The 27,189-nt window shown below is 35.0% G+C and overlaps 1 protein-coding gene and 1 long non-coding RNA gene across 6 annotated transcripts in view; one reads left to right on the top strand and one right to left on the bottom strand.

The window, feature by feature from the left end:
* The window catches only part of LOC129755947 (ras-specific guanine nucleotide-releasing factor 2-like), a 546,013-nt gene that overhangs the window by 281,505 nt on the left and 237,319 nt on the right, over window positions 1-27,189 (bottom strand). The gene's annotated exons all lie outside the window — the stretch shown is intronic.
* LOC129755950 (uncharacterized) lies at window positions 4,131-4,763 on the top strand. The gene is made up of 4 exons (XR_008739357.1): window positions 4,131-4,207; window positions 4,279-4,379; window positions 4,447-4,532; window positions 4,592-4,763. It is a non-coding gene; the product is annotated as an uncharacterized LOC129755950 (long non-coding RNA).

The following is a 27,189-nucleotide window of genomic DNA, read 5'->3' as shown; positions in this document are numbered from 1 at the left end:
CCCTAGAAACGTCATCATAACATATCATTGTTGGTCATCAATGTTGGTCACCAAAGCTTTCAAAAAGCTATTATTAAACATGTTAGGAGTTTTTGTTTTTTTCTCGATTCTGTGAGCTCTCATCAACCATAATGGTTGATGAATGATGATTGCATTATTGAGATATGATCTGGTAAAATTAATAGCCAAAATACCAATGTTTTAATCATATTATGAACTTCTTTTTTACTGCCAGTCAAGATTTTAGGTAAAATGTGTATGAAATAGTATCTTAAAATAAATGCGCCTCGTCAAATCTGATGATCAATCATGATGGAATTGATGGAAAACGGGCCTGAAAAAATATTTTCCAATGCTTGCATTGTGAATCCATCAACATGGCGTCATTTTGTGCCCTTCGATTTTGCAACCAATATGGCGTTAGTCAATTCGATTTGACGCTTCTCTCGCAAGCCAACCAATTACACGTTTAGGATGAGTTCCTCATTTCTGAGTTGTTAATCCTTAGTACAGTAAATGAGGACAGACATTTTAAATAAAAACGGAATGGTTGTTAATCACCCGTGTAATAAATCAAGAGTAGTAGTCGAATTTTCCTATCAGACGCCATCTTGAAATCCAAGATGGCGGCATCCGCTGAACTTTTAATGCTGTAAACGACCAAAAGGCGCATTAAACAACCACTATATGGGTATTGGTTGAAAGGGCTAAACTAGAAGAAGCCGATTTTTTTTCTTTTCGACGCCATCTTGAAATCCAAGATGGCGTCTTCCGCTGAACTTTAAAATGTTGTTAGTCACTAAGAATCGCATGAAAGGCCCACAATATTGGTATTTGGTGAAAGGTCTAAACTATAAGAAGTCGAATTTCGCTATCGGACGTCAACTTGAAATCCAAGATGACGGCTTCCACTGAACTTTAAAATGCTGTTTATCACTGAAAATCACATGAAACTCCCACAATATGGGTGTAAGTTGAAAAGGATCAACGAGCAGAATACAAATTTCGCTATCAGGCGTCATCTTGAAATCCAAGATTGCGGTTTCCGCTGAACTATAATATGGTTGAAATCATTGAAAGTCACTAGAAATTCCCACAATATGGTCATTGGGTAAAATGGCTTAATCAGTTTAAAAGGAATCAACACTGAGTTAGAATTCGTAGAAGTTTCATTAATAGTTTCATAAACAGTTTCAGCATTAACTGGAAATGGAAAATATTCAATTAAGAAGAGATTCTAACGGAAGAATTAATACAATACTCGTTACAAGTTTGTATGTATCAAACTTGTAAACCAGTTTTTTTTGCAGGTCGTTTCTGAAACTTTGTTCTTCTTTTTTCTAGCACTGTTAAAAAATTTACGTTTCCAAACAAATCGGGAATGAAGTTTTTATCAATTACCATCAAATCTCAAAAAACATCGATTACGATATTTTCCATACAAACATTGTTACCGTTTATGGTAACAATGCACATTGTTATTAATAAAAATAGATTTGTTATTTATTTATTTATTTGTATCCTAGGCTTTAGCCTTTTATCTGAGTTATAACTTAAATTAACACTCACTTCTTATTTTAATTTGTTGTAAAACATCTTCTAACACTAGTTTTAATTTGGTCTCTGGACATGCTCAAGTTGATATCTTCGACATATGCGTTGTAGAGTGCCATCATTCTATACATAGGTTCGTTTCGCGCGTAATTCTGGATCCTATTTGTAAGCTGAAATGGCCTTACGCTGCGCAAACTGCTGCGTCCTTCGTTGGGCGATATCTGGGAAAGCATATACGGCGAATAATACCTTCCACTTGCTAAATCCTTCAGAAACAATACATCGATTGATTTTCTACGATTTTCGAGCGAATCTAATCCAACCAACATGCACAAAGCACGGTAACCCGGCATTGTCTCTTGCCACCCAAGGTTTCTCAGTGCGTATTTGAGGAATTTCTTTTGGACTCTTTCTAATCTTTTAATGTGGACGTTGTAATATGGTTGCCAAACAATACTTTCGTACTCAATTGTTGTACGAACTAAACCAACATAGATTTTCACGATAGTATATGGGTCATTCAACTCATGACAAATTCTGCTGATCATTCCAAGCATAGAGTTTGCTTTGACTACCACTTGCTCTATATGTTTCGTGAAATTTAGTTCTTTGTCCAATTCGACTCCAAGATCCTTTACCGATGTCTTCCTAGTAATTATCAAGCTGTTTTCCAAGCGATACTCGTACATAATGTTCGTTATTTTGCGAGAAAATGATATAACGTTGCACTTGGATACGTTAATTTTCAGTCCATGGCTTTTACAACATTCTGAAAATCGGTATAGCGCATTTTGCAAAATTAAGCAATCCTTCGGAGAACGAACGGGAAGGAATATTTTAAGATCGTCTGCATATATCAGCACAAACACGTCCTGTAGAACTTCGGGAAACTCATTCATAACAGTGATGAAAAGAAGGGGTCCCAAGTGACTCCCTTGTAGTACACCACTGTTAATCAAGAAAGTACCGGATCTGACGTTTCCTAACTTCACATATTGAACTCTTTGAACGAGGTATGAACGTATCCATTTGAGACAGGTACCACCAATTCCATTTTTACAGAGCACGGAAAGTAAAGCGTTGATTTCGATCACATCAAATGCTTTCGACATGTCTGTGTATATAGCGTCAACCTGTAGTCCTTGCATCATCCATTTTGAGGTTCTTGAGACAAACTCTCCAAGATTTGTCACGGTCGATCGTCTTCGCAAAAAACCATGTTGTACGTCGGATATTCTTCTTTCCAACCATGGGTACATATGGTCGTAGACAATGCTCTCAAAAAGCTTGGGTATGGCAGAAAGAATAGCGACTCCACGATAATTTTCAACAGGAAGCTTAGAAGCAGATTTATGTATCGGTATAATATGGGAAATCTTCCAAAACTTCGGAAAAATTCCTTCGTTAATAAAATCCAAGAAAAGGCGATGCAAGGGTGCTTCAAGCCCGCCAACGCACTTTTTTAGGAGTGAGTTAGTTAAGTCGTCAGGACCGCTGCCTTTAGCTTCGTCAAGCATTAAAATTTTCCTTCTGACGTCTGTTATCGATATTGCCAGCTCGGGAATAACATTCACCGGAAGCTCATACTCGAGATCTGTTCCAGTAGAATTCGAGCAGTATACGCTTTGAAAATATTTTGCAAATAGTTCAGAAGCCTCTTCTAAATTGTTTGCAGTTTTAGAGCAGTACGAAACATTTTTCGGTATTAAATTAGACTTTCGTTAGGAATTACAATACTTCCAGAATCGTTTCGGTTCAATTTGAATATTTCGTTGAAGATTAACAAAGTACAAACATCGCTGGGCTCTATGCAGGCTTTTAAATGCATTCACCACAACTCGATATGCGGTTTTATCAGACTGAGTTTTAGTTCTACGGTATCGATTATGTTTCCTTCGTTTGTCCTTTAAGAGGCGTATTGTGTCAGCGTCAAACCACTCCGGGAATCTGGGGCTGCCTGATTTGAATATGGTTATTCTACAATGGTTAAGCAATATGCCGTAAACGACAGTGTAGAACAACAAAACATTGAAATCCAATGCACATTCAACCGAGCAATAACTTTCGTTAATGTTATCAAAAACTCCAAGATTGCTCAAAAATTCTAGCATAGAACGTGCACGTGAATTAGCTATGTCGTATACAAAATCTTCGGATTGTATAAATATCGTGCTCCATTCAACTTCTAACAGTGATTGAGAAACAGCGACCTCATTGAAATGTTTCATATCGATCATTACCTTATGTTCATGCGCTGGCGGTGTATCTTCGTACTGGAGTTTATCCACATTGACTCGTAACGACATTGCTTTATGATGCGCCTCGTTCTGTATTAGCGGTGTAGTTTCTTCGATTTGACAGCACTCCACGTCATTCGTGAATAACAAATCAAGAAAACGATTGTTTTGATTCGGTATTCCGCATACTTGAAACAGATCAGATGCAGCCATATCGTCTTCAAGAATAGCTTCTTCTGGTAAGCGAACGTTGCTCGGTAAAAGATGAAGATCAGAATCTTTATCACGATACCATGTAGTATTTCTTAAGTTGAAATCACCTACAATAATCGTTTTGCTTTCAGACGACGTGTTATTAATAAACGAGCCTACGCTAGCTGTATGTGAAGAATATCTGCTGCTACTAGAGCCCGGAGGTAAGAAGATGCAGCATACAATAATTTCGTTTCCATCGAGAACTATTTTGACCGTAATTTCTTCATTACAGGTCGAGTCGCTAATCAAAGTGCTGACCAAACGATTGTTAACGGCAATCAGCACACCTCCTCCAGAAACCTTATCGGAGTTAGTAGGCGATCGATCACAGCGGTAAGTTGTAAAATTATCGGGAAATATCATTCGATCACTAATCGATGAATCCAAATTCGTTTCACAGAACGCAAACACATCGTAGTCCAACTCGAGCGATGACAAAAAAACGGTCTCAAGTCGCCTCCTGCTTCGGATACTATTCATATTCTGGTAGTAAATGCTTAATAAACTCTCTCTAACCGGCAAGTAATGATGTTTTCTTATTGCAGGCGAACAACATGATGAGCGCGACAGAAAGTTGGTGCTTGCAATTCGAAGTGGCAAACTATTGTTGGCGAAACGAAACCTGCATTGTTGGCTCCGTACGCTGCTGGGACAAGAAAGGATTGGCAATAGGCTGTTCATTACTTGATGCTACTGTTTGGGCGACGATGTCAGCAGCGGTGGCGAGGGCAGCAGGCACAGCTGGTTGTGGATCGAACCGAAAGATATCGGCTCGGCGCGCAGATATGAATTCAAATTCCCGAAAATATATTCCTTTCTGCCATGTAGAGGCAGTTAGGGCCTTCTCTTTGTGTTCAATTGGAATTCCCACTTTAAATGACACAAATGATAACTCGTTTAAACTTCTACCCCTAGGTATCAGTTTTACCACTTCCATATCAGAGTGAATATCCAAATTTAGTTTAACCAATTTAGCAATTTCGTCAACAGATGTCTGGGGATCAAATTTTGAGAGGTGCAGCCAAAATTTTGGATTCTCATGGACAATTTTGACCAAACCACCTAAATCTTCTTTCTTACCTTCGGCTTGTGCTCTTGGCGTTAGTTGGTTTGGAGTAGAAGCAAAACTTGTGCGGTTACGTTTAGCGCTGGGAGGAGGCAAAATAAAGTTCCCCGGACGCTTAGGCGTACGAGGATTGTTCATTTCGAGAATCGTGTTTATTTTTTCACTGTTCTTTCTTACTTCATTTCTCAGCTCTTCCAGGACTCGATTATGCTGATTTTCCATCTGAAGAACAGCGGCATTTGTTGATGCTAATGCAGTGGTAAATGTTGCATTTTCCATGATCTTATTACAAGCAAGACACATCCAGCGAATTTGGTGGTTTTGCTTAAAAGCTTCATGCATTTCACGGGATACATTGACGCATTGCAAGTGGAACACTGACTTACAAAACCATTGCATACGATGGCCTCTTCAAGGGGGACCGATGTTGCGCACGAATTGCAGCAGTCAACCATTTTGGATCAGTTTTACTATCGTATATCAACGAGGTAAATTTCGCGATTACTGATTGGTTTTAAATAAAAACCTTCAATTTACTGGACAAAGCCTATGGCCAAGGAAGACAATGATACTAAAACTTGTTAACGAAATACAGTTTAACTTTACAAAATACGAAAAACTATGTACTGTTATCAAGGTTGTAAACATAAACAAAACAAAACAAAAGTATGATGTTTGTTAATACCCATCCCAAGTATATTATAGTTTGTCTTTCTAGTTTAAATATTTAAAGTATTAATTTTGTTATTGTTTTGTAAAAGGCTCTTTGTATAGTAGAAAATATATTGTATATAGTTGTGTCGTTTGATAGGGAGAGATTTGCAAAAAGGGTTACAAATTCGGTATAAGTATCACAACGGAAGATCATCTGTCCGGGGTATTTCAGAGCGCGATGCCCTGGGATACGCCCAACCCGGACCGGTGACGTGATTCGGGCCTGCTTCCGTGCCCGGGAGTGATACCCGAAGTTGTGGCTATGTCCTTGGTCACCCTATGATCCTATCCCCACCTCGTCGAATTTCAACGAAACGATAAGTTGCTGTACGTCACCAGAGTTTGCGTTCAGGTGACAGATCGACATCCGGTAGAGAGCAGGAGAACGAGAGAGGAATGGAGAGAGAATCATCGGGCTTGCGAGGAGGATCGGATGATCGCGAAAAACCGGGAGAAGTGGTTGAACAGTCAAGCTGGACGGACACGCTCCGTCAAAAGTGTGAGCATTTTTTCGTTGGTGAAAATTATCACCTACCACGTGTGCAGTGGTTGTAAAAAACGCCTAAGGGCCGAAAATTCGCCGGGATCGGGCTGATATCCCCTGCATCCCGCATCAAACAGCCTTTGGGATTGCCTGGAATAAATCGCGCGGATAATCCGGACCATCAGCCACGTTGTCACTACTCGATCCCGGCCAAACCGACGCCATTTTGACTGCCACATCATCGGTAAAACGTTCCGCCAACAGCCGAGGTCGACTGTGGAATTCCGTTCCGGTAGCGACAAGGGCCATTGTTCATGTGGGCCCCGCAAAACAGAGCTCGTAGCCGTACATGCAAGGAAACCCAGACCGCTGGCTCCATTCGTTGGCTAGACCGCATGTTCCCACTTCAACCCATGAATGCCAGGTACGGGCCGCATCGACACTACGCCATCAACCATCGTGTCAAGGTAATGCCCCGTCTTGTACCCAAAATGTCCAAGCCCCAAGACTCAAGATAAGGCTTCATATAGAACACAAATCTATCTTCGTCGTGTCAACCATCATATCCCATGTTGAACCCAAGTTGCCCAAGTTGGACCGGGTTGCAGAACGGCCGCACCGACCTCCCTTCCTAATGTTGTGTGTTGATTTGAGAAAAAAATATAAATATTAAAATGAAATTTCACTCTTATTAATTAACCAGAGCCGGTATACTTCGGAAGGGTTAATTGTCCTTGGTTCCTCTCTGCGTGCGTCCTCCTTCTCGTGCCCATGCATTGGTGTTTCACTCCTAAGTTTAGCCGACCCTGAGTCAAATACGCCGGTTGAGCTAGCCGACCGTTTCAACATCCGTCCAAAATAGAATTAAATCGCATGTTGGGCGATAGTGAACCTCATTTTCAAACAGGGCCCATTTTTGATTGCGTTAAATTATGTTGATGGAACTTGGCTAGGTACTAGATCAAACATTTTGGCCCAATTTCTCAAATATTTTAAATGAAAATTGTCGAAATACAGTGAATTTTGTGAAGCTGTCTCAAATTTACCTATTTTTCCGGTCATATCCGGTAGATTCATATTATTTTGTGGAGTGTTAGTTGGATGGTTGAACGAGATTTTGTGGAAATTTTATGATAAAATATCAACCCAGACAAAAGTGGCAGCTGGCCAAAGTTCGAAATTTCATTCTTTTTTTAACGCAACTGTATCTTTAGAAAAAAAGTTAAATTAGCAACTGAATACTAATAAGTAAATAACTTTTAAAAAAAAAAATCTTTAAACCAACTGTCCGATTAGCAATCAGGTGCCAGATTGATGAACGGATAAGTTCAAATAAAAATATCTTGAAGATTTGCACCTAACAATTTGCAACACATCCGAGCAGCAGCTGTTTCCAACTCAACTGTCTGTCGGATGCATTTGGATGCACATGGAAAAGTAGACCAACATGTGCCATACTTCCTTCTCCCCGAAAATGGGGGAGGGATAGAACATTTTCCATTTATCGTGAAGGGAAAATAAAAACATCAACAGGATTCCTTTCCATGATTTTCACAGTACAAAGGTTCAGCAAATTTCGAACCATCAACTTATACCCGGGACGAACTTTCCAATGCAGAAGTGCAGTCCACTTGCGAGGTAACTGGAAGCCTTTAAGTTCGACCATCACTCAGAGAAGAAAAACCCGGAAGGAGGGCCTCGTCCATGAGTAAATAACCAACCACTAGCTCCTTGTTGTGATGTTCGGAACTCTTGTTTCATTCTCAAGGTGGGTGGGCAAAAGGTCCTACGAGCTACGGCCAAAACTCCCTGGCTGGCAGACAGATAAAGGTCCGACCCACCCACTTATCGCCCAGATTAGGGAACCGAAACTCCAACCAACTTGTTCCCCGCAAGATTTATAGCAGGCGAAACGATGAAAACGAATTCCGAAACATAAATTTTGCTTCAACTGGTTGCGACCTTTTGGCCCGATCACAACAGAACCAAGTACAAAATCTTTGAATTTGGGTTACTTCAATTTAGAGGGACATTTATTTTTTGTGTATTAAAATTCATAAAAAGTTAAATTTTAATTATGCATATCACGCGATGTTACTTAACACATTAAGGTCCGCAAAGATTTTTTTTGTTTCGATTATAGCCATTTCAACTTATTTATGTCATTCGCGACTAATATCAACGATGCAGTTGGTGGACAGTCATTGAAAAACTTGTCCGGTACAACTGTGATCGATATTTATTCTTTGGCTCGAACTCACGGACATCGACTGAGGAAGCAACTGACTTGCCAACCGAACTAAATCGCAAGTCCAGTAGGTCCGCCAAAAAATCTAAGCCGGTAAACCAAGGTTGCCGAAATCACAGAAAAATCTATAATTTCACAGAATTTTGAGCAAATATTCATCACAGAATCTGTGTCACAGAACACAGACTTTTAGAAATAATCACAGATTTCATAAAATTGTAATATTTTGAACGTTTTTTCAAACTTCAATTTTTTTTTTCAATTATCTTAAAATTAAAAAAATATGATAAAATTGGTAAAGTTAATTGTTTTAAGTTAAAGTAAAATGTTAAAAAGAGGCATTTTGACATGACTTTTCAATGAAATTAATGGAAAAAAGCATCACAGAAAACCGTCACAGGATTTTTTAGTAAAATCACAGAAAGTCAGAATTTTTTTCATCAAAACACTGATTTTTTTTCGGCAACCTTGCTTTAAACACCAAAAATCGGCATTCTATATCTCTGAAGCAATTCACCAAATTTTATAAATTTAAAATCTTTTTGTAATTGAAAGTGTTGTGTTTAATTTTGTAAAATAAACATTTCAAATAATATTCATAACTCTTGAGTGATGCTTAAGTGTAGCAGCGTATTAGCAACCAAAAGAAACAACGGGATATCTCGTATTTGGTCTGTAATGTGTTAAATACCAAATTTAGGTTGGATTTTTTTTATATAACACAGACATCGTAAATTTTTCCTATATCAGTTTATTGCCTAAAAATAACCATTATGTCTGCGTAGGAGGTATCTCTAAAAAAAAATCCATATCGATTATGTGAAAATATTGCGAAAGTTTTTATCAAAAATAAAAACTCTGATGAGAGCTGTTTAAAAGAAATATTTATGTTTAAAGATTCAAATTCGAAATTCTTTTGAGTTCGTTTTAATAATATTAATAATTTAAGAATCATTAATTGGAAAATTATATGCTGAATTCAAGTTGTCAGCTTCAATTGAGGAAAATTGTGAAACAGGCGTGTATAGCTCATTCAGTAGCATGTAACTTCGGTTAAGTCAGTTGAAAATGTTTCTTGTCAAATTTCCCATCCGAGACACTGTAATCGGAATGGAAATACAGTCGAGACATACAGTTTTTCAATTGGTTCATTTAAGCAATAACCTGACCTTATTCCTTATAATTCCCTTATAAAATTCCGAAAGATTTATTTTAATTTTTTCGAGTTGAATTCAGTGAACGTGAATCTATCCATAAATTGCATATTTAAAAATTCCTCACAAAAAATATGAATGTTTTAAGTTATCCTGATAAACATTGTAACAGATTGACCGTTTTTTTTGGTTTGCTCGCATATTAAATAGATTACGAACACTACACATTGAACACCATCTTTGGGATTCAACGTATGTGTGGCCAATTAAAAATAACGATAAGATTTTCGGATAAAATGTTGATAGTTCAGCTTATGTTTGTTTCTCAGCTTCGAATCGATAATTTTTTTTGCGGGAGTATGTTTTAAAATCTTCTTTTAAGCCTTTTTATTCAAAATTGCTTTCATCCTGAACACAATGATTCAAATATTGTACAGCCAATGTTCTAATTATTGAACACGTAAATATTGAATTTCACCGTATGTATTCGGGGGTATTTCGCTTGATAGTACGCTTTGCAGTGGCGATTTCGGTTGAGCTAGCAACCAAGAAACAGTTAGTTAATATTTTCAAACATCAACTGAGGTTTGTTCAATAACAATAATTTCCTTACAAAACGAGTACTGCAAGATTGAACGTTCGAAAATTCAAACTTTGGCGTTTTCTGTGATCCAATGATTTAACACTTTAAGTTGTATAATTTTACGAAAATAAAGATAAAAAGGCTGTGACGCTTCCAGAAACCATCTTAAAAGGCCTAGTTGAAAACACTCATATTATTATCTTAGATTTTTTTTGGCCTTTAATCCAATCTTTTTCGAGCCTTAAAAGGCTGTTTTCTTCATCCAATACAAAAACCAAGCCAACATTTTAACACATATTCTAGTTTTGGAGATTGTGACTTTAAGAGTCCAAAATTCTTGATAGAAATTTGAGCAGAAGTAGAAAATGCTTGAACTATGTCACAACGATTATTAATTCATTTTTTATTGTATACTTTTATTTTACTAATGTTCAATATCTGGTACCTATTCAAAAGCTAGTGCTTCTACCCTACAAAATTTGAGAAGACCCGGCCCGGATGCGAGGATTTCATTCAAACATGCCTAGATTTTGCAAGGATTTATTCACTTTATTAGGCAAATCAAACAAAAAATAAAACAAATTGTGCCGTAAAAATCTTAAATTCATGCCTTTAAAACAAAAATTTTTTGAGGACGTTTTATAAAAATAATGATGAAAGGTTTTTCGGAAGCCTTAAATATGATTTAAAATCTTTCGATGAGTTTTGTTAAAAAATAATTTTTTAATTTTTTTTTCTTAATTATATTCTTCATAAATTTCTGGGTTTTAATAAAATTTGTTCAGATACACTGGCGGCCAAAAGTTTGGGATCACCCACTAAAAAACATGCAAATTTTGATCGTTCATATCTCAGCCGTCTAAGGACATATTGCAAATCTTCTGATCACATTTGAAAGATAATGAGCAATAGCTCTTTCGGAGTTATTTTGCCTAAATATAATGTTTTAGTTTTGAACTTAAAACTTAACCTAAAGTTATGACATTTTCAAAAAATCGCACTTAATATTCAAAGCCGATCATCTCGGGATAGGGTGGACCAAATCTCAAAATTTGAGTGGCATTAGAATCCCTATTCTGTACTTCTCAAAACACAATCAAAAAATTTTGTGAAAAAATTCAAGAATGTACTTTAAATTAATAAAATAGACACTTGAGTTATCGTCCAAAAGTTTGGGATCACCCCTTGGTATGGTGAGTTTGGGATCATTCTTATAAAAACATGCAAATTTATTTTATTCATATCTTTCTTATATACCATCGTATTGTAGATCTGAAGGGTTCATTTGGAAGCTTAGGAATTGTTGTTTTTTTCATAAATTCATTCAAAAATTTTATTTTAAGGTGAGAACTACAAAAAAATCAGAATCATAACTGGAAACTTTCAAAAAAACAATAAATTTCAGGCGATTTTTTATGGTTTTCACTTCAAAATATAATTTTTGAATGAATTTATGAAAAAACAACAATTCCTTAGCTTCCAAATGAGACCTTCAGATCTGCAATACGATGTAATATGAGAAAGATATGAATAAAATTAATTTGCATGTTTTTATAAGAATGATCCCAAACTCACCATACCAAGGGGTGATCCCAAACTTTTGGACGGTAACTTAAGTGTCTATTTTATTAATTTCAAGTACATTCTTGAATTTTTTCACAAAATTTTTTGATTGTGTTTTGAGAAGTACAGAATAGGGATTCTAATGCCACTCAAATTTTGAGATTTGGTCCACCCTATCCCGAGATGATCGGCTTTGAATATTGAGTGCGATTTTTTGAAAATGTCATAACTTTAGGTTAAGTTTTAAGTTCAAAACTAAAACATTATATTTAGGCAAAATAACTCCGAAATAGCTATTGCTCATTATCTTTCAAATGAGATCAGAAGATTTGCAATATGTCCCAAGACGGCTGAGATATGAACGATCAAAATTTGCATGTTTTTTAGTGGGTGATCCCAAACTTTTGGCCGGCAGTGTATAACCTGGGTTTTTGGTCGTCAACTTTGAAATCAAATGCACGGATTTTGCTAGGGTTGAAAAAATTCTCGGAAATTTCCGACCCGCATATGTGCTGAAAACTTCTGAAAAATTTATAATTGACGTTTGTTTTTAACGAAAATGGGTGATGTTTTTCATTATTTTATCTGTTTTGTGTATTAAATCACCTCCTTAAAAAAAAACTGTATTGTATTAAAACTGAACTATAATTCATTCAAGTTTTGACAAAGCTGAGAGAAAAATATTCCAGACGCTGTACAAACATACGATTTTTCCGAATGTGGATATAAAATTTCTCAATCAACACTTCATTCAACAAATCTTTAATTTTATTCTTCATTGTTAAATAAAAAGGAAGCTATGTATTATTTATTGAATGTACTATTTTAGATTTATCGGGTTTTTGGACATGCCTGGGCTTTAAAAGTAAAGTGGACAAATTGAGCCAACCACGGTGTGGCACGGTTGGCATAATGTTGTTAAATCAAGTTGCTAGAGTAAGGTTGCCAGAATTTTTTCAGCACCTATACGGGCCGGATAAATCTTAGCAATATTATTCAAAAACCTGGCAAAATCCGGGCATGTGTTTCGAAATTATCGATTAAAAATCCGGGCAATATCCGGGCTAATTGGTTCAAAACTAAGGAATTACTCCACGAAAATCAATTAAAAATAACTTGAAATAGTTTTTTTTTTTCATCAAAACTCATCAGTTCATTAATTTTCAAGGCTATTTTTAAAAAAATTACTAAGAAAATTTCGATTTGGACGCATAAATTAAAAAAAAAAATGCACACTATTAGTTTTTTTGTTTGATTTGGCAAATAAAGTGAATAAGTCCGGGTAAAATCCGGACTGTTTTTAATGAAATCCGGGCAACCGGGCCAGACCAGACTTTTCCCAAATTTTGTAATCAATATCCGGGCAAAATCGGATAGAACCGGGCAATCTGACATCCTTAGGCTTTATTCAAAATATTAAAGCCATTAATCAGGCTAAATTTTTAAAGGTAGCTTTATCTTAATAGTTTTTTTTAATTAAGAAACCATTTTAATCATCTTGACGTGTTCCGATAAAAAAAATTATTTGAGGTGCTTTTCTTCAATTACGTCTTCTTAATTCACATAATTCTGTTCGTATTTGAGCCAATTTTATGTTGAAAATTTTTAAATCAAATGCTCAAATTTTGACAGGTTTTGAAAAAATAACTCAATCCTTAAAATGCGGGAAAAATTTGGCAATGTCTGCTTGAGGGGCCCCTTAACTTATATTGATTGATTGATTGTTTGATTAGAGAGACTTTAAACTTAACTTATATTACTTAGAGAGAAACTATTCGAGATATTATTTCAAGGGACCCCTTTTAGTGTCCATTCCTGGGAATCTTGATCGGGAATTCCTGGGAATCAAAAAACTTCGGGAATTCTCGAACGCCGGGAACGATCACCAATCCCGGGAATTCCCGAAGCCAGAAAATAAAGCCAATCTTGCTGACGATGATGTACCGTTAAACGGGGTAACTTTCATCAACATGAAATTAATCCGGATAATCATCAATAATTAAGTCTGAAGTTGAAATATCTCAAAACTTGTTTCTACGTTTAAAAACTTATAAGTTTGGTTTGTTTTTGAAAGTTTCAAATGTTAGTAGAAATTTAATTACAAAATCTTGAAACCTACTTATACTTTTTTCGAAGGCTTACAAACAAATAGCCTTCCTGATGAAATCAAACCGTTAAGAAGAAAACAGGTTGATTTATGGGGAAGTTCTTCATTTTACCTTAGTAAATAAATAGTGTTTGTGTAGTTTCTTTTGTAGTTTGAGGAAATTTTTTGATATGAAAAAAGCCAGTCTAGGTCAGAAGGCTACAAACCCTATCAAATGGTAAAGTGTGAAGAAATTAATAAAAGGAGATTTGAGCGAGGGCCTAGGGAATTGAATGAGGCATAATTCCATTTGTTTTGTACTTAAAATTTCATAAGTATGTTAAAAAATTTATGCAGCATATTTCGATTTGAATTATTGTTCAGCCTTATCACAAAAGGGATCGTTTTTTGGACCGCGAAGAAATCTTAACCAAGAAACACAGAAATTCAGAAGATGTTTTGTATCCTTTATGATTAAGAAAACTCTTTAAAACTGCCAAAAGCAGACTGATCAATGTGGGGTAACATTTATTGCAGATCTTGTTGGCTTATTTGCAAGCTAATAAAATGCATTTAATTTGGAAGGCTTAGTTAAAAAATATATCACAAATGATTATCATCAAAACGGTAGCCAAAATTAAAACAATTGTTTTTAAATGAGTATGAAGCTGTGATTACATAAATCAGCTCTTTTTTCGAATGAAGAGCTTGTAACTTAACCATTATTGATTTAAACGGATAAAGCATGAACTATGATAGAATTTAAAATTTGTTCAATGGAAATATCGTTTTCCCTTTAAAAGGTTTATGTCAAAAAATATCAATAGGTAGTTTTAAAATTTGAATGATTTTAAAATTAAGAGAATTTTTACCATCAATTTTATTTGAAAGCCAATTGCTTGACAATAATAAATTTTTAAAACCGTTATATATGCATGTTGATTGTTGATTCATCTCTCTGAGAGGTTTATGGTCTTCTGCAAGTTCTAAGTTCTAAGTCTTATGATCATTATGTTCTTTCAAAACGATCTACACGTTGAACGTAGTGCTAAACATTCTCAAGAATTCAACTCAGCCATAAGCTGCTACAAAGAACTGTCATTTAGAAGGAAATCGACAAGAATGAACAACGTTCGTTTTTTTCATAAGCCAAACCCTCCTTAATTACTAGAAAAAAATGCCATAAGCCGAAAAAATTTTTTTTGGCAAAACTTTTTGCCTCACAATTAAAAAAGATCAAAAGATGGTGAAAAAAATACAAATATAAAACACATAACTTCATTCTGTCTTCGATAGAAATAATCATAGAGAACACATCATTATTACTGAGCTCTCGTTAATTTGATGTATTGTTGCCTTAATTTTAAGTCTAATTCTAGATAATTTTTATAATAAGAAAAAAAAAATTTTTCAAAACTTTTGGAATTATTATGGACGAGTCAAACATAGGAAATCCGAACAAAAAGCTTGAACATTTAAATAGAGGTAAAACATTTACTATCAAATACCTGTTTAAATTATATGATGAAAACATGACTGATATGAACAATTGCTGAGGATTTCTAAACGTGGCAGATTATTTGACAATGCTAACTCAAATTTGTATTGGAAGAGAACTCGAAAGCTGCTGCTGAAAGTTGTATTATGTTTACACTGAACCAAAGCGAGCTACGGAATTTTCGTATCAGATGCATAGAAGATAAATTTTCTTTCCCAAATAATTACGCATTTTCAACGTACATAACTTGATTTTTTTGTACGGAAATAAATATAGAATGAGCTCTTAAACATACAGTTTGACCAAAAGTAAAAGTACCGTAGACTGGGCGAACTTTGATCAGCGGGGCAACTTTTATCAACATGAAATTTTTGCAGATTATCATCATTAACTAAGTATAAAGTTAAAATATCTGAAAACTGTTTACTATGTTTAAAAGCCTGTTAATTGAGTTACAAATAAGCTAAATTGGGTCTTTATTAGGAGATTTCTCAAACTACTTAAAATATAATTTAAAACTTAAAATATTTAGTTTTATGAAGGCATGCAAACAAACTACTCTTCTGATCAAATTTAAGCAATTAGGAGAAAATGGGTTGTTCAATGTGAAAGTTCATCTTTTTGTCTTGGTTAAGGTTAAGTTTGAGTGTTATTCTCATGGTTATTTGATGATAATTTTTGGATATTGAAAAAAAAACGGTCATTTTCCATGAAAAAGCCCGTATAGAAAAAATGGCTAAAAGTCCTATAAAATGTTATAGTTTGAAGAAAAAAGAACATGGTAACAGAACGAGGACTTGGGGAATAACATGAAGGTAAATTTTGTTTTGTTTTTAAGGCCAAAAAATATTGAAATTTTTTTATGATTTTTACCCCTCGATGTATGCAGCAACATTGTCCATCTTTCGAGTATATTTGTTTTTGAAAGAAAACGTTGAAAAATTCAATTGAGTCCAAACAAAAATTTACTATTATCGATAGTTTGAGCCTTCTGTGCTTAATGGCATCAAAACAATAAATTTGAAGATGTTGATATACGTAAAAACTATAATGATCAAAGTTACCCCGAAACTCGAAATCTGGTTTTGTATCAAACATTTATTTATAACCACCAACGTCGTTTGAATTTACTGCAATTAATGATCATGTTTAATACTCCTCACCTCAGTAAGGGTATTACAAAAAGCAACCTCTTCCAAAATATTCAAAAATGAATGAAAAAAGTGATCAAAGTTCCCCCAGTTTACGGTACCTATTTTGCTTCTTGTGGTCATCATGCCCATAACTTTTCACAACCCTGAATGGAATTTAAGTCTGTTATAAGCGCGAACTGTAAATGAATCATATTTTTAACTTGGTCAACTAGTTAGGTATATCAAGGAGCTGTAGCTGGGCTTAGCTTGTTAGACTTCTCTTATCCACTATGAATTGTCAAAAAAGGGAAATGCTTCAGTAATTTCATTTATCCAATTTCAAAATTATGTATTCCTTTCTTATTTAGTTAGGTATATCAAGGGACTGTATGAGAAAAAATAAATTTTCTATCAAAATTTGGGCAAAAACTCCTACCTTTATCTCACCATGCCGTCAGATAACCTTACAGTTTGGATAGGGAATGGATTGAGTATGTGAGGTTCCCTTTTTATTCCTCGTTCAGACAGGTACCTTTGGCCAAATCCTCCCTTTTCAGCTTCCTCACAAATCCATCTTCCAATGGTTTGGTCAGTCAGAACAATCCCCATCATCATCATCATATTGAAGCCGGAAGGAGTGGATGAAGACTGGCCAGCTCTCCAGGAACAAACTCCGGAAAACCATATCGCTACACCAACCCGACAAAAGGAGATTGATGAAGATTTAGAGCTTATGTATCGCCGGGATTGGTGATATATGGACTTTTCTAGGATCCTACACAGGAGGCGGCTTTTTGAAGGTTTTTTTTTTTGCGTGTGTCTACTTCTTAGTTTGCGTTATTAGATTGGAAAAAGTAACCTCTCTAGAAAGAACCTTTGACATTTAAGAATCCATTGATTACATTTAGGCTTACATCCGTTTCTCGAGAACAATTTTTGGAGTGATTTAACTTGCCAATATCCTTCAAATTTTTAACGTTTTTTTAAATTTTTTTTTATTTTTTGCTTTGTTTTAATTATAGTCGTTTTAACATCTTCATGTCATTCGCGACTTATATCAACGATGAAGTTGACGGACAAGTCATTGAAAAACTTATCCGGTACAACTGTGATCGATGTTTACTCTTGGGCTCGAACTCATGGACATCGACTCAGAAAGCAACTGACTAACCAACTGAGCTATATCACAAACCTTATTATTAACGTTTAAAAAACAAATCAAATTCCTGTTGAAACAATAGTTTTTTATAGTTGATTGGATCAAATTCATAAATTTAAAAAAACACTTGAAAGAGCTATGTGCTTTCAGTTTGTTAACTCCTGATCGATATTTTCGTTTTAAATTATGCTGTTAAAATGGATTATACCAAAGATTTGAAGTTGCTTTGTTTCACTCATTCAGCTTATTTTATCACAAAAGCTAAAATTGTTCTAAAACTTTAGGAATCTATTAGGTGTCAGTCCTTGCAAAAAACCAATTCAGCCTTGTAAGCTCAAATCAAAACATCATCCATGGTATTTTGACACAGTTATTAGTAACAAACGACAAATAAAATTGGAATTTCAACTGGACAGTCGTTTTTTTCCACATAATTCCGTTTTGAGTGCCAAAAACCGCACCCGTCGATTTGTTGGCTTGGATTTTATTTTTAAGAGTATCAGAGCCGGCAACTGATAGCTTGCATTTTTTGGGTTTGGTCCCTATTTTCCGTTAATAAAATCCCATAACCAGCACACTAAACAGAATAGAATAGAACAGAACAGAACAACAACACCGAAAAGTGCACCGTAGCGTACAGTATCCGATATTCTACCGCACACAAAACTCAAATTCACGCGCCTTATCTGGAAGCTATCCAACTAGAAACGGATCCGTGCCATAACAGAGTATGTACACTGCCGGCCAAAAGTTTGGGATCACCCACTAAAAAACATGCAAATTTTGATCGTTCATATCTCAGCCGTCTTAGGACATATTGAAAATCTTCTGATCTCATTTGAAAGATAATGAGCAATAGCTATCTCGGAGGTATTTTGCCCAAATTTAATGTTTTAGTTTTGAACTTAAAACTTAACCTAAAGTTTTACCATTTTCAAAAAATCGCACTCAATATTCAAAGCCGATCATCTCGGGATAGGGTGGACCAAATCTTAAAGTTTGTGTGGCATTAGAATCCCTAATCTTTACTTCTCAAAACACAATCAAAAAATTTTGTGAAAAAATTCAAAAACGTATTTTTAATTAATAAAATAGACACTTGAGTTATCGTCCAAAAGTTTGGGATCACCTCTTTGTATGGTGAGTTTGGGATCATTCTTATAAAAACATGCAAATTTGTTTTATTCATATCTTTCTCATCTCACATCGTATTGCAGATCTGAAGGGTTCATTTGGAAGCTTAGGAATTGTTGGTTTTAAATAAATTCATTCAAAAATTATATTTCAAGGTGAGAACTATAAAAAAAAATCTGAGAACTTTCAAAAAAACAATTAAATTCAGGTGATTTTTTTATGGTTATCACTTCAAAATATAATTTTTGAATGAATTTATTAAAAAACAACAATTCCTTAGCTTCCAAAAGAACCCTTCAGATCTGCAATACGATTTGAGATGAGAAAGATATGAATAAAACAAATTTGCATGTTTTTATAAGAATGATCCCAAACTCACCATACAAAGAGGTGATCCCAAACTTTTGGACGATAACTCAAGTGTCTATTTTATTAATTAAAAATACGTTTTTGAATTTTTGCACAAAATTTTTTGATTGTGTTTTGAGAAGTAAAGAACAGGAATTCTAATGCAACTCAAATTTTGAGATTTGGTCCACCCTATCCCGAGATGATCGGCTTTGAATATTGAGGGCGATTTTTTGAAAATGGTATAACTTCAGGTTAAGTTTTAAGTTCAAAACTAAAACATTAAATTTGGGCAAAATACCTCCGAGATAGTTATTGCTCATTATCTTTCAAATGAGATCAGAAGATTTTCAATATGTCCTAAGACGGCTGAGATATGAACGATCAAAATTTGCATGTTTTTTAGTGGGTGATCCCAAACTTTTGGCCGGCAGTGTATGTACATTTATGTGATGAGGAAGCATCGGAAGAAGACCGGGTCCGAAAGCCCCCGAAACACAGATTTGGAACACGGAAAATTTTCCAGCGAAAAGTGGAAAAGCTAACATTTTCCAGGGCGTATAAATAACTCATTCGAGTTTTAGTTGAGATTTTAATGTGCGCTCGTTCGGTTTCACAACAAGCAGGGGGACGTGGCGATTTTGTATAATTTTATACTTTTTCACTTTTTGACTTAAGTTATTTTCCTATGAGAGGTAGAATTCCAGTATTTTTGTTTGCAAACGTCGGATAATGTCAACACGAATATTTTTTTTTCTAGCCATCAAAAGCAGAGCTTTCCCAAAAAAATCGGCTGGCCAAAAATATAGTTCTCCCTGAATCTTTATCACATTAACGATCTACAAAAAACTCAGACGAAGAGATTCTTAAATTTGACGTCATTAATTCCGGACGGAAAAACTGTAATATTTTATAATTATTCAAAACAAATATTGTTTCAGTGTCGAATTTACATTTTTTTGGATAAATTTCCATACGAATCAAAAAACCAGTGTTCGGCATCGCTAACTGAAAAATTAGCGCCGCTAAATGAATCGCTTACTCATTAAAAGTTAGCGATCGCTAATTAAATACGCTAAATGTGCCAAAAAAGTTATCGCTTTTAGCTTAAAGCGCTATCGCTAATCGCTAACTGTTGCCGGAACAAATGTCTGATTCTCCTTTTGTCACGTCCTCCCCCCTCCGGTTTTTCCAACTCTCCAAAGAGTAATGAATAAACTTTCAAAATTTTTTATAAAAATTCTATAATCTGTTCGAATTTTCATACAATTATATTAGCAAGACCAAAACTGTCAAAGATGGGTTTTTATCATCTCTCTGTGTTGTACTTATAGAAAATTACCGAATTTTAAAACAATTAGAAGAGCCAAAGGACTAAATGTGGAAGATGATTAGCTACATATTTCTTTTTTTAATTTGAATTTGGATTAAAGGCTTACTCAATTATTGGTTTTGTGCAAAGTAAAGAGTAGGCAATTTCGTTGTAGACAAGTTTACGTGCAATTCATTCCATTTATTTTATTTTTTGCATTACCGTCAACTGGGGCAACATGCAACAATTTTCAACTTCAATGGCTTCTAAAAAACTTATGTTCACAGTTTATCGTATCCTTTATGCATCAAAAGTTTTAAGGATGCTGGGGCATCAAATTGGCGTAGTTAAAAAAATTATTGGTTTCTTCAGTTATTTTTAATTTTCTTAAAACATGCGATTTTCACACTCCTTAGAAAATGGGGTAACTTGCAACAAACTTTGTTTTTAATGAAAAATCTTATGAACACGTACGAAAATTCATAGTTTTTAATATATTTGCGATGCCTTAAAGACCATTACGCATGACATCACCAATTGCAGTAGTTTTTGGGTCTGTAAAAACAAATTTTCACATTTTTTCTGAAAATAAGGATGCTGCATACATTTAGGGGTTAAATAATACTACGAAAAAATCTACAAGCTGAAATCATAAAAATAAATGTTTGGATGAATGAAATTTAAATGATTACAAACGCGTGATGCAAAAAATTCATATTCCAGCACATGGAAACGAGATTTACAAGGTATTTCTTTGATTTGCATTTTGTTGCATTTAACCTCAGACACTTAACTGAATTTTAAAAATATTCATTTAAAAAAATTGGGTGATTGTACGAAAAATATTTTTACACCAACAATGTTGGTATAATATGAGGAAACCTGTAAAAAGTTTGTAGGTAATTTTATCAAGCCGATCCGTCATACTGGGTAAAGTTTTTTTCGGCATCAAAAAATGTTAAAATTTGTATATTTATTGCTCGATTTTTCAAATTTTACATAAAAATAAAAAACTTAATACAACTAGCTTAAGATGCGAGAAATTATGTCATCATCATTTTGTTATCATTAAAAAATAACTTTATTACAATACATTAAATTAAAAATTGATTCAATGTAGTGTTATATAAATGTTGCATCGAACCCCGCTGTTGCATGATGCCCCGTTTGACGGTATTTTACATTATCCTCATTTAAAATCATTAACATGTTTCCCCCTTTTCAAATTTGCAGCAGTATTTTCAAACGTGAACACTTATATTATTTATATTTGAACTTGAAACGAAAGCTACAATGAATTGTTATCAACTTATCATTCTATGGTGAATCTGATTTTATTTTAATATGTGCTAATCTGTAAAATCTCTATAAACTATATTGTGGAAAGTTAACATCTCAACTCTTTTAAAACATATGTTGACTAAGGGATGTGAAAAATAGTTCTATGATGAACACCTCTTATGATTATCATCTTCGATAGATGTTGCGAAAAAAAAAGTGATACAGAATGAAAGATGACAATTAATACATCTTTCCTCTAACTCGGGTACATATTGCTCCAAAGAATCCAATCAAGCAATCAGAACGATGCCCAATGTCGCCTTAACTTGATTAATGACAAAAAGTTTATTCTATCACTAATAACTCGAGAAATTGATACAAATATATGGGAGTTTGCGGTCTACAATTAGCGGAACCAAAACATAGCGGAACTTTTTAATTCGCTAGAACAATCAAAATTTAGCGGCAATATTAAACCGCTAATGAAAATTTAGCGGACCTACTAGCGATTAGCGGATTAGCGCGTTGGTGCCAAACACTGCTAAAAACAGATAGTGAAAAAAAAACATCTTCGATTTAGTCTTTAATTCTGAATTCTTCAATTCTGAATTTTTCAATTAGGTATAGTAATATTAATTGACAGATGATTTTGAATGGCAACAAATTCCTACACAGTAGTTTCATGATGTTTGTAGAAAGTATAACAGTCTGACGTAAAAATAAATTTTCTGAAAAAAAAAGACTCTCGCCTTCAGATTTCTGTATTTTACGTTTTTATTTCAGAAGTTAGCTATAAACGTCTTAGATAAATAAAATACCAAATGATAACCTTCTGGAAGAATTTATCAAAGCTTGCTTCATTTCGAATTGGAACAAACTTTTGTTCATATTGTGTTGCTCCTGGTGGACAGATTTTTAAGTTCTTGGCGCCCACGTGTTGGGAATTTTGTCAGTTTTACGTAAGGGAAAGTCGGGTTGTACGAACACTGCGGGTAAAACGGACACTTTCAATATTTTGAGAATTACAATGTTTGGCACTAATCTAATAATGGAAATATATTCGCCTAAGTGTATCAACACTTTCGAGACCATTTGTTTATTTTTAGCAAGCAAGGTCCCATAATAGTAAACAAAACAAGCAAAAACATTGAGCATCCATTATTTGATGTAATTTTCTCTCCTAATAAAATAGTTCATGACTCGCAAAATTTTTGAAAATGGCAACCGTTTTCAAAGTTAGAGTGTTTAATAGGCTTCTTTTTAACCATCTGGAGGAAAATCAGCGAATTTCGATCAAAGAGCTTGAACAACAAACGTTTTGAAAAAAAGTCAATAGATAAGGCACATAAGTTTCTCCAGGTATTTAAAATTTTTCATCGGTTTGATCCATATGCCTTCAGAAGACCTTGGCAAGAGCAATTGTCGGTCGAAAAGTACTCACAATCTCAAACTGGCCATAAAAACTGTGAAATTAGGATTTCCGGTAAAGAAAGCGCCTCTAAAATACGGAATTCCGAAACCACACTGTTTTGCTTCTGAACTCGGAACAGTTGGTTCAATTTTGGTTTAAAATACGTTTCTAAATACCTACTTAACTCTCAACAATATCTACTTTTACAGCAAATTTTGTGATAAAATGTACCTTTTCTGACCAGTGTCCTTTTTACCCCACCATTTTTGAAAAGTGTAATTTGCAAGCATGCTAGCAAGCTATAAAAACAGTCTTGATGAAGGAAATTAACTTATAACAATGGTTAATGCAATAGCAAACAACCTAAACTGCCCATCTGCACGAAAAGTGCGATGAAAATAGCAATATCTGATTTTTTATTGCGATTCTACCTTAGGGTGTCCGTCTTACCCGACTTTCCTTTTTGTATTTTTGATATTCCGCAAATCGACTGTACTTTGTAAACAAGCAACATGGAAGCCGAAAGAAGGGAAACAATGTGCAAAATTATTAGGAAAATCCATTGTGGTCTGCATCTAGGCTAGCAAAACAGTTGGAATAGTCCAGAAATACCGTATGGGGCGTTATCCAACGTTATAGGGAAACATTGACGACAATTCGGAAGCCTCCAAACAATCGTCGGAGTGGATTGTGGACCTGAAACTGCGTGGTAAGATTATGAAGACGATCAAGAGGAACTCCATTCTGCCGGACCGTAATTTGGCCAGCAAATTCGATGCTGCTCGTGAGGGGAATTCGAATCCGGGAAGGAATAAAGTCGTATCGAGCTAGCGAACAGCCAGATCGGACCATAAAACAGAGTAGTGTGGCAAAAATCCGTCCTCGGAAGCTATGCCACCAGGTACTGACCAAGTTCGACGGGTGTTTTCTGATGGACGATGAAACCTATGTCAAGGCTGACTTCGGGCAAATCCTTGGTCAACAATTTTACTTGGCAACGGCTCGGGGGGGTATTTCAGCTTATTTTAAATTGTTTTTTGCCGACAAATTTTCACGAAAATTTATGATTTGTTACAGATAAGACAATGACGTCGCAAGTGTACCAAAAAGAGTGTCTCCAAAAACGAAATTTGCCGTTCATGGTTCATGGTATGCAGAGAAAGGGGTCCAGTTTGTTCCGAAAAACCTAAATCCACCCAACTACCCCAGTTCCACTCTTTTTAGAAATACTGGACAATCATGAAGAGAAGACTAACGCAAAAGGAATGGATTTCAAAGACATCAATCAGATAAGACCTGGTGGAATATGATAGCTAAAACGATGGACGAAGAAGATGTGCGCCGCCTAGTGAGCCATGTTACAGAAAAAAAATTGAGAATACCTTCGAATCCGTGAAGAATTATTTTATCCGTATTTTTTCTTGAAAGTTTGAAGAAAACTCTAGATCTTGAATTCAATAATTAATATACTGAAATACAGGCAATTTCTTTTGTTCCAATTCTATCTGAAGCAAGCTTTATGCAATTTTGATGGGTATTACATATAGGTACCTAAACCTGGATCTTATATCGAAATGGAAATTTTTATTGAATAGTTGAAATCAATCAAAGAAGTCTAAAAGTCGCTGCCAAAAAAATTCTAAAACTCTCACATCTGAACATGAGAAACATTTCTACAGCAAAGGATGCATTATTCATATTCATATTGATTTTTTTATATCTTCATAAGGGAGACTTTGAACCTTTGGCTGGTTCGTCTCTAAGGAAAAGGTTTTTATTTATTACAATTCAAAAACATAGTCATTTTATGATTCTTTCAAAGAACACAGCATTTATTTTCTTCAACTGCATCTTCGAGAGTGCGTTCCGTAGTGATCCATCAATTTGGTATGCATTTCTCGGACCTGAAAATTGTGGTGAACATTCCATCAGCACGTGTTCTACCGTTAGCGTCATATTGATATTGTTTTATTTCATTTATATGATTAACTAGCTGATCCCATACGAACTCCGTTTCGCTTTCAACTTGGAATATGTCATGAACAGTTTGTATGAAAGCCAAGGGCCAAGCATCTCCAGATGCACTTCCGAATATATTGTTAAGTAATAATTGCAAAAATATTGGACGATCACTTTTTCTATTGTCTGCTACTAAATTTGAAATCAGGAATCAATTGACCGTGCTGAAAAACCCCAGTGTATAAATTTCGACTCGATCGTTGCATAATAACGCAATTATTGTCAAAAAGTTAAACCCCTTTCGGTGGCCTCTCATACAATCTTTGATATCTGGAATCGATTGCCCGTCTCTCAAAACACCCGAGTGCCAATTTTCAAAGCAATCCTTTGCATAATAACGTCAAAATAGCTAAAAACAGTGAAAAATTAATTAATATGGACGACCCCTTTCAGCCACGCCTGGCAAAACATTTGTCATCCGAAATAGATTGCCCGTCCTTGAAAACTATCGTGTGCAAATTTTTATCCCAAACCAATGTATAATAACGATATTGCAAAAATATGGAAAGGTTAATATGGACGACCCCCTTCGCCGACCCCTTACACTGAATTTGGTACCTGAAATCGATTGAGGACGGGTCTCAAAACTCTCGTGTGCCAATTTTCATCTGAATCCGTTATATAAAAACTACAATATCGCATTAACAGTGAATTGTTAATATGGACGACCCCTTTGGCCGACCCCTGACTTTCATTTGGATCAGTTAAATCTTTTGTTTGTTCCTAATAACTCCTATGTGACAATTTTCATCCCAATCCGATGTACGAAAACGTCATTATCAGTAAGATATTGAAAGTTAATATGGACGACCCCTTTGGATCTCGAAGCATTGCTCGTCATTCAAAACTACTATGGGCAAAATTTCATCTCAATCCGATGTATAATAACGCCAATATCGCAAATACAATAAACAGTTGATATGGACGACCCCTTTTGCCGACCCCTGACCCAAAATGCAATGCCTGAAATCGATTAGCCATCTCTCAAAACCCTCATGTGCAAATTTTCATCACAATCCGACGAAAAATTACGTCAATATCGCGAAAACAATATTTGTCTTGTATGGACGACCCCCTTCAGAAGGGGTCATCCGAAAATCCGAAAACATTTTTCATCATTCCTGGTCCTAGTGAACATACATGCCAAATTTCAGCTCTCTAGCTCTTAAGACGGCTGAGTCTATAGAGGACAAACAAACAAACAAACAAACAAACATACAGAAATTGCTTTTTATATATATAGATATGGGCCTCAAATTCCAATGGTTGAATCTGGCATTTTTAACATAAGGTTGCCATTATGTTCGCCAAATACCTCATTTTCACTGATTTATGCTTTACTACATTCAGAGGCAGAATTTGTTCCGAACGTTTCCGGGCCGGGCATATTCGGGCTTATTTATCTAAAAACCTGACAAATTCCGGGCATTGATTTGAAAAATTTCAACCCAATATGCGGGAAATATCTGGAAAAAATTGGTCGAAGTACAGGAGATATTCAACGAAAACCAAGATCAACACATTTGAAACATATTTTAATCATCGAAACACATCATCAGCGTTTAAATTGCGTTTATGGCATGAAAATAAGCGGCTATTTTTATTTTGAAGAAAATTCCTGAAGGAATGCGTTATTGGTCGAAAAACTTAAAAAAAAAAACGATACCTAAGGTTTCCAGAATTTTTTCAGCACGTATCCGCCAAAAAAATCTGGTTTATTTTATCTGAAAACCTGGCAAAATCCGGGTATTTGATTCCAAAATTTTCAACCAAAAATCCAGGCAACATTCGAGAAAATTAAATCAAAATCCAAGAATAACTCAACAAAAATTAAGAAAAAAAATTGATTTTTTTTTATAAAACTAGGCAATCTGGCAAGCTAAATGATACCTGAACCTTATTTTTCTTTATTGATTTTGCAAATAAAGTGATAAATACGGGCAAAATCCA

The sequence above is a fragment of the Uranotaenia lowii genome, chromosome 3 (assembly GCF_029784155.1).
Source record: "Uranotaenia lowii strain MFRU-FL chromosome 3, ASM2978415v1, whole genome shotgun sequence".
Classification (NCBI taxonomy): domain Eukaryota; kingdom Metazoa; phylum Arthropoda; class Insecta; order Diptera; family Culicidae; genus Uranotaenia; species Uranotaenia lowii.
Note: the sequence above shows the minus strand (reverse complement) of the source record. Positions and strands in the feature narration are given on the sequence as shown.